Genomic DNA, 6,583 nt, shown 5'->3' with positions numbered 1-6,583 from the left:
ACAGCCCTCCCTTCCCAAACACACCCAAATTCACTCATCCAGCATTTACTTTTTTGAATCCACTCAGAACTTTTTTTCTACAACCCCCCTCCCTAAATGGAGTTGATGGTGGGGGGGATGAATACGGAGCTGGCCTTAGTTTTTTTTAAAGAGACTTTTTGATCCAATGAGGCCCCACAAATAATTGAGTTTTGGGTTCTGGTTGGTTGTTTTATTTTTTTTCCCCAAATTTTAACCCCCTCCACCCCAAACCTGATAAAACCTCGATCATGGGTTCAGGTCCCATAGACCCCAAAGATCCTCCTTAAGCTTAAGGAAGCTGGATAGCTTCCTTAACTGACATGGGGAAGTCAAGAGTGTGATGGGATTTCGAAGATCTTCAGTATGATAAAGGAGGCACGAAAGATAGTGAGTCGATGTATTTACTTGAACACTCTCCTGCAGACCTGTTCACTAGAAATATTGGTCAAGTTTACTGATGTTGGTAGTTACAAGTTTCTTAACAATTGGCTGACATATTCAAAGACAACCAACAACATTCCCCTATTGCAGCAAATTCTGCTGATGCTGCAGCATCTACCACTCACTGTTGACCATCTCAAGCAGCACAACACAGCCAAAGTGGTGAAGCAACTGAGCAAGTCAAGTAAGGATGAAGAGCTCTGGAAATTGGCCTCAGTCCTTATCAGCAACTGAATGACTGTCATCCACTCCCAGAGCAGCACCCAGCCTGCTGAGAAAGATAAGAAGAAATGGAAAGAAGAGGGAAAGAGTTGAACCACCCCTCCTGAGTGACCTTTGACTGAGGTGAAGGCTGAGGCTCAGACTGAGGAGGCCCCAGAGAAGAAGAGGGAGAAGCCCAGGTCTCTCTTAACCATGGTGCCCAGTCACATCACATTCCTTTCCACTAGGCTAGAGCTGGAGACCCCGTCTTTGGTGCCTGTAAAGAAGGATGCCAGTGCAGTGGTGGTTTCTGACAAGTACAACCTTAAACCCATCTTCCTCAAGTGTCAGAGTTCCACAGCTGCCCCAGGAGATGCTGCACCCCCTGCAGAGAAGAAATACAAGCCACTAAACACGACACCCAATGCCACCAGAGAGATCAAAGTGAAGATCATCCCACCATAGCCTATAGAGGGCCTGGGCTTTCTGGATGCGCTAAATTCAGCACCTGTTCCAGGCATCAAAATTAAGAAGAAGAAGGTGCTGTCACCCACAGCTGCCAAGTCAAGCCCGTTTGAATGGAAGACAATCACAGAACCAAGCACAGCAAACCTTCTTCCCCAGAGCCAGCAACTCCTTCTGAGGCTATGGACACAAAACGTCCAGGGACCCCAGTTCCCCCTGTTGAAGTCCCAGAACTCATGGATACTGCCTCTTTGGAACCAGGAGCTTGGGATGCAAAGCCGGTGGAGATCCTAGCCAGCTGACCCGGAAGGGCAGGAAGAGGAAAACTGTGGCGTGACCTGAGGAGGGCAAACAGAGAGTATTTCTATTTTGAACTGAATGAAACTGAATGAGTAAATGTGAATAAGATCAAGGACTCTGGCGAGTCAGCTAAGTGAGAGATACTGTCAGACCAACACGCGTGTGAGGTAGCCCGGTGTCTGAGCGACAGCAACATGGAGGAAAGTGTGCGCTGGTGTGCCCCTGGCTCCTGGTGCTGCTCTCGCCTCTCATCACCCTGGAAGCAGTAGCCAAGATCAGTACCTCCAGGCTGAGCAGGAGAAGGGGAGCCTTCAGGAGCTCTTCCTGAGCAAGGAAAGTCCTCACAATCCTGACCCTGAGCCCTACGAGCCTATCCCTGCAAAATTCATCCTGCTAGATGAGGAAGGTTCCATGGATAAAACCCCATATGTTGAGACCCGGGAGCCTATTAGGTTGGGTGGGCTGTGGTGCACCCGACGGGTAAGTGTTTCCAAGTTGCCTTCTGTTCTGCATATGCAGGAGATCCTCCCTCCATCATGGGTAGCCCTAACAGTCATCCCACAGAGGAACTGCTGAAGCAAACAGACTATTCAGCCAATGGTTTTCTACTGGGAGACCCCGGGAGCCCACAAGGGCATACAGCACTTCCCCCCCTGGACCTAGGGGACCTATGCCAGGTCCCCATGGAGGCCCTGGTGGGCCAGTGGTCAACGTCTCCTGGGTCCCCCACCCCCTCCCTGGGGGCAGTACAATCCCTTCTAGGATGACCCAGGTGTCCCCATGCAGGGTGGGCTGACGCTGGGGGTACCAGGACCAGGTCCTGGACCATCCCATAGAGGCCATGGTGGCCAAGGAGGAAATGAACCTCTTCCTCCTCTTCCATTCTGAGGGACCAGAGGAGGTTGCTCTGGAGGAGGACCCCCAAATGGACGAGGGGGCCCTGGTGGGGGCACGGTTGGAGACGGTGGACATGGTCTCCATGAAGGCCCTGGTGGAGGAATGGGTGCTGGTGATGGACATCAGCCCCATGAAGGCCCTGGATATGGGGGACCCCATGGCCACCGGCCTCATTATGTCCCTGGTCACTGAAGCCATGACCATCGAAGGCCACCCCCTCATAAGTACTGTGGCTATGATGGCCCTGGCCATGGAGGAGAGGGTCACCAAGGGAATGATGGAGGCCACAGCCATGGAGGAGACATGTCAAACTGCCCTGTTTGTTGACATATCATGATGTTCTCATAGCAACTGCTGCTATGAGAACAACTATACTTTCTACCACCGGAGTGTCAATGGCCCCTCCTGCTCTAGGGAACCACCTTCCCGCCCCATCCACACACACCCCTATGGACTGTAGCCTTGCTCCTTCCACACTTTCATGGCTTCTGTGAGGCCCATTTTCCCCTTTCCCCAGCTGATGAGCTGGTCCCCTCAGGGCCCACCTGCCTGGGTTCCTGTGGGTTTTCTGATCACTGGTGCACATTGATGTACATATTTTCCTCCAGTCTGGGGAGGAGAGAGACTGGACACATTCTGTACCTTGGACTGCTTAAGAGGAGACCCAGTTGCCTTCACTTTTTGAGGAGATTTGTCCTGTATCCCAAGCCCCTTTCTGGTATTACCCTTTATGCCTGAGAACCTAAAGCTGGTTATCCTGGAGAACACCTCTACTCTCCTATTGTGGGTCCTCCACATGCACACAGAACTCTGATGCAGGATCAGCTGCACTTATGAAATCATCCCAGTCAAGTTCATTCTTCCTTATGGGGTGGGGAGATGGCAAAAGGGGTATTGTGTATCCTACTGCACTGAGAAGGCTCAGTCCAGCTGGACTTGAGTTCTGGAATACACATCATGTCCACTCCTCCTCTGACACAATCTTTACATTCTGAGTCCTTTCTCAAGTAAGACTTTGCAATCTTCTGTGAATACCCAAGTTTGCATCATGGGTCTGCTAGGTTCAATGATGGCAAATTCATACTGGCATCCAGTGAAAGTTTCAGCTTGCATAGGTGAGGCCATTCATGGTGGTCTACAGCTCATTCTGGAAACTGTAAAACACTTCAGTGAGACCAGCTTTCTATCAGCTGAAGCCCAGTGTGCTGGGCCTGACAGTCACACTACTTGCACTCCTCTGGGAGTTAGCATGCTCCTGGCCTCCACCTGGAACCTTGTCAGTGTGAGGCCTCCAGCTCCCTTGCCCTGTCAGCCACCTCTGAATCCCCACCAAGTGCTTTCCTGGGTGGATTCAATAAGATGACTTGCCCTCTCACAGCCCTCTCCTTCACTTGTCTCAGCATCAGTTGTTTTCTAAGACAACAGTGCATTGGTTGGATTTTGTGCACAGTCTTGGGTTAGAGCCACAATGGATTTGAGGATGAGTATTTTCTTTTGGTTTTGTATATTTTGTACATTAATAATAAACAGTGGAAAGAGAAGCAGCTTATTAAAAAAAAATAGTACGCTCTACAACAATAGTTGGCAAAACACACATACCAAAACTTATAGGGCTCAGTGAAATCAGTTTTAAGGGGAAAATTTATAGCTATAAACACATTAAAAAAAATAAAGATCTCAAATCAACAATATAACTGTACAACTTAAGGAACTAGAAAAAGAAGAACAAATTAAACCCAAAGCTAGCAGAAAAAAAGGAAATACTAAAGATAAAGCAGAGGTAAATGAAACAGAATATACAAACAATGGGAAAAAAAATCAATGAAACAAAAAGTTGCTTCCTCAAAAAAATCAAAAAAATTGACAAACCTCTAGCTAAAGGGACCAAAAAGGAAGAGAAAAGACTCAAATTACTAAAATCAGAAATGAAAGTGGGGACATAACTACAGATTCTACAGAAATAACAAGGATTATAAGAGATTACTATCAACAAGCATATAGCAACAAATTGGATTACCAAGATGAAATGGTCAAATTACTAGAAAAATAACCCAAGACTAAATCACAAATAAACAGAAAATCTGAATAGACATATAACAAGTAAAGAGATTGAATTCACAACCAAAAATCTCCCTACGAAGGAAAACCCCCTTCTTGATGCCTTCATTGGTGAATTCTACCAAACACTTAAAAAATAACAAACACCAATCCTTCCCAAACTTTTGCAAAAAATTGAAGAGGAGGAAACGCTTTTTAACTCATTCTGTGAGGCCAGCATTACCCTGATACCAGAGTCAGACAAAGATACTATTAGAAAACTAAAGATCAATATCCCTTATGAACATTGATGCAAAAATCCTCAACAAAACACTGGCAAAGCAAATTCAGCAACATATTAAAAGGATTATACACCATGACCAGATGCAATTTATTCCTGGAATGCTAGGATGTTTCATTATATGAAAATCAATCAATACAATACATCACATTAACAGAATGAAGGGGGAGAAACCCACATGATCATATCAAGTGGCACAGAAAAGGCATTTGTCAAATTCAACACCTTTCATGATAAAGAACACTCAAATGTAAGAATATAAGGAAATGACCCCAATATAACAAAAGCTGTATATGAAAACCCACAGCTAACATCATATTCAATGGTGAAAAACTGAAAGCTTTTCATCTAAGATCAGGAACAAGGTAAGGATGGATGCCCACTTTCACCACTTGTATTCAACATAGTACTGGAAGTGGTAGCCAGAGCAATTAGGCAAGGAAAAAGAAATAGAAGCATCCAAACTGGAAAGAACTAAGTAAAAGTATCTCTATTTGCAGATGGTATAATCTTATATGTAGAAAATCCTAAAGATTCCCCCCCCAAAAAAACCTGTTAGAACTAATTAATTAATTCATCAAAAAAGTAGGATATGAAGTCAACACAAAAATCAGCTGCATTTCTACAAACTAAGAATGAACAATTTGAAAAGGAAGTTACAAAGAAAATCCTCTTACAATAGCATCAAAAAGAGTAAAATACTTAAGAATTAACCAAGGAGGTTAAGTATAATGAAAACTATAAAACATTGCTGAAAGAAATTAAATAAGACATAAATAAATGGAAACACATCTCATATTTATGGAATGGAAGATTTAATATTGTTTAAATGTCAATATTACCCAAAGCAATTTACAGATTCAATGTAATCCCTACCAAAATACCAACTACTTCTTTTTGCAAAAATAGAAAAAAAGCATATTAAAATTCACATGACATCTCAAGAGACCACAAATAGTCAAAACAATCTTGAAAAAGAAGAACAAAACTGGAGGACTCACACTTCTTGATTTCAAAACTTACAGTAACCAAAAAGCTACAGTAACCAAAACAGTGTGGTACTGTCATAAATGCAGACACATAGACCAATGGAATAGAATAGAGAGCCCAGAAATAAACTATCACATATATGGTCAAATGATTTTAGACAAGAGTCCCTAGATCATTCAATGGGGAAAGAACAGTCTTTTCAACAAATAATTCTAGGAAAAATGGATATACATATGCAAAATAATGAAGTTGGATTTTTAGCCAACATAATATTAAAAAATTCCAAATGGATCATGGACCTAAATGTAAAACCTAAAAGAATAAAACTCTTAGAAGAAAACATAGGACAAAATCTTCACAACATTGAACTTGGAAATGATTTCTTAGCTATGAATTAAGAACATAAATAACAAAAGAAAAATCAGACAAATTGTACTTTATGAAAAATTTTAAATTTTGTGCATCAAAAGGCACTATAACAGAGTAAAAAGGGAAACAACAGAATGGGAGAAAATATCTGCAAATCATTTATCTGATAAGGCATTAATATATAGAATATATAGGGAACTTCTAAAACTCAACAATAAAAAAGCAACCTGATTCAAAAATGGGCAAAGTACTTGAATAGACCTTTCTCCAAAGAAGATATACAAATAGCCAAGAAGCACACAAAAAGATGCTCAGCATTGCTGATCATTAGGAAAATGTAAATCAAAACTATAATGTGGGGACCTCCTTGGTGGCGCAGGGGTTAAGACTCTACGCTCCCAATGCAGGGGGCCTGGGTTCGACCCCTGGTCAGGGAACTAGATCCCACATGCATGCCACAACTAAGGAGCTGGCAAACTGCAGCAAAGGAGCCCGCAAGCCGCAACTAAGGAGCCCGGGTGCAGCAACTAAAGAAGCCAGCCGGGGGGGGAGGGGTTGTGG

General features: G+C 43.5%; 1 pseudogene; it reads left to right on the top strand.

The window, feature by feature from the left end:
- The first annotated feature begins 269 nt into the window (after positions 1–269).
- On the top strand, positions 270–2,785 carry LOC102978594 (serine/threonine-protein phosphatase 1 regulatory subunit 10-like; annotated as a pseudogene).
- Positions 2,786–6,583: the final 3,798 nt, after the last annotated feature.

Source organism: Physeter macrocephalus, chromosome 4, assembly GCF_002837175.3.
Source record: "Physeter macrocephalus isolate SW-GA chromosome 4, ASM283717v5, whole genome shotgun sequence".
NCBI lineage: Eukaryota > Metazoa > Chordata > Mammalia > Artiodactyla > Physeteridae > Physeter > Physeter macrocephalus.
Note: the sequence above shows the minus strand (reverse complement) of the source record. Positions and strands in the feature narration are given on the sequence as shown.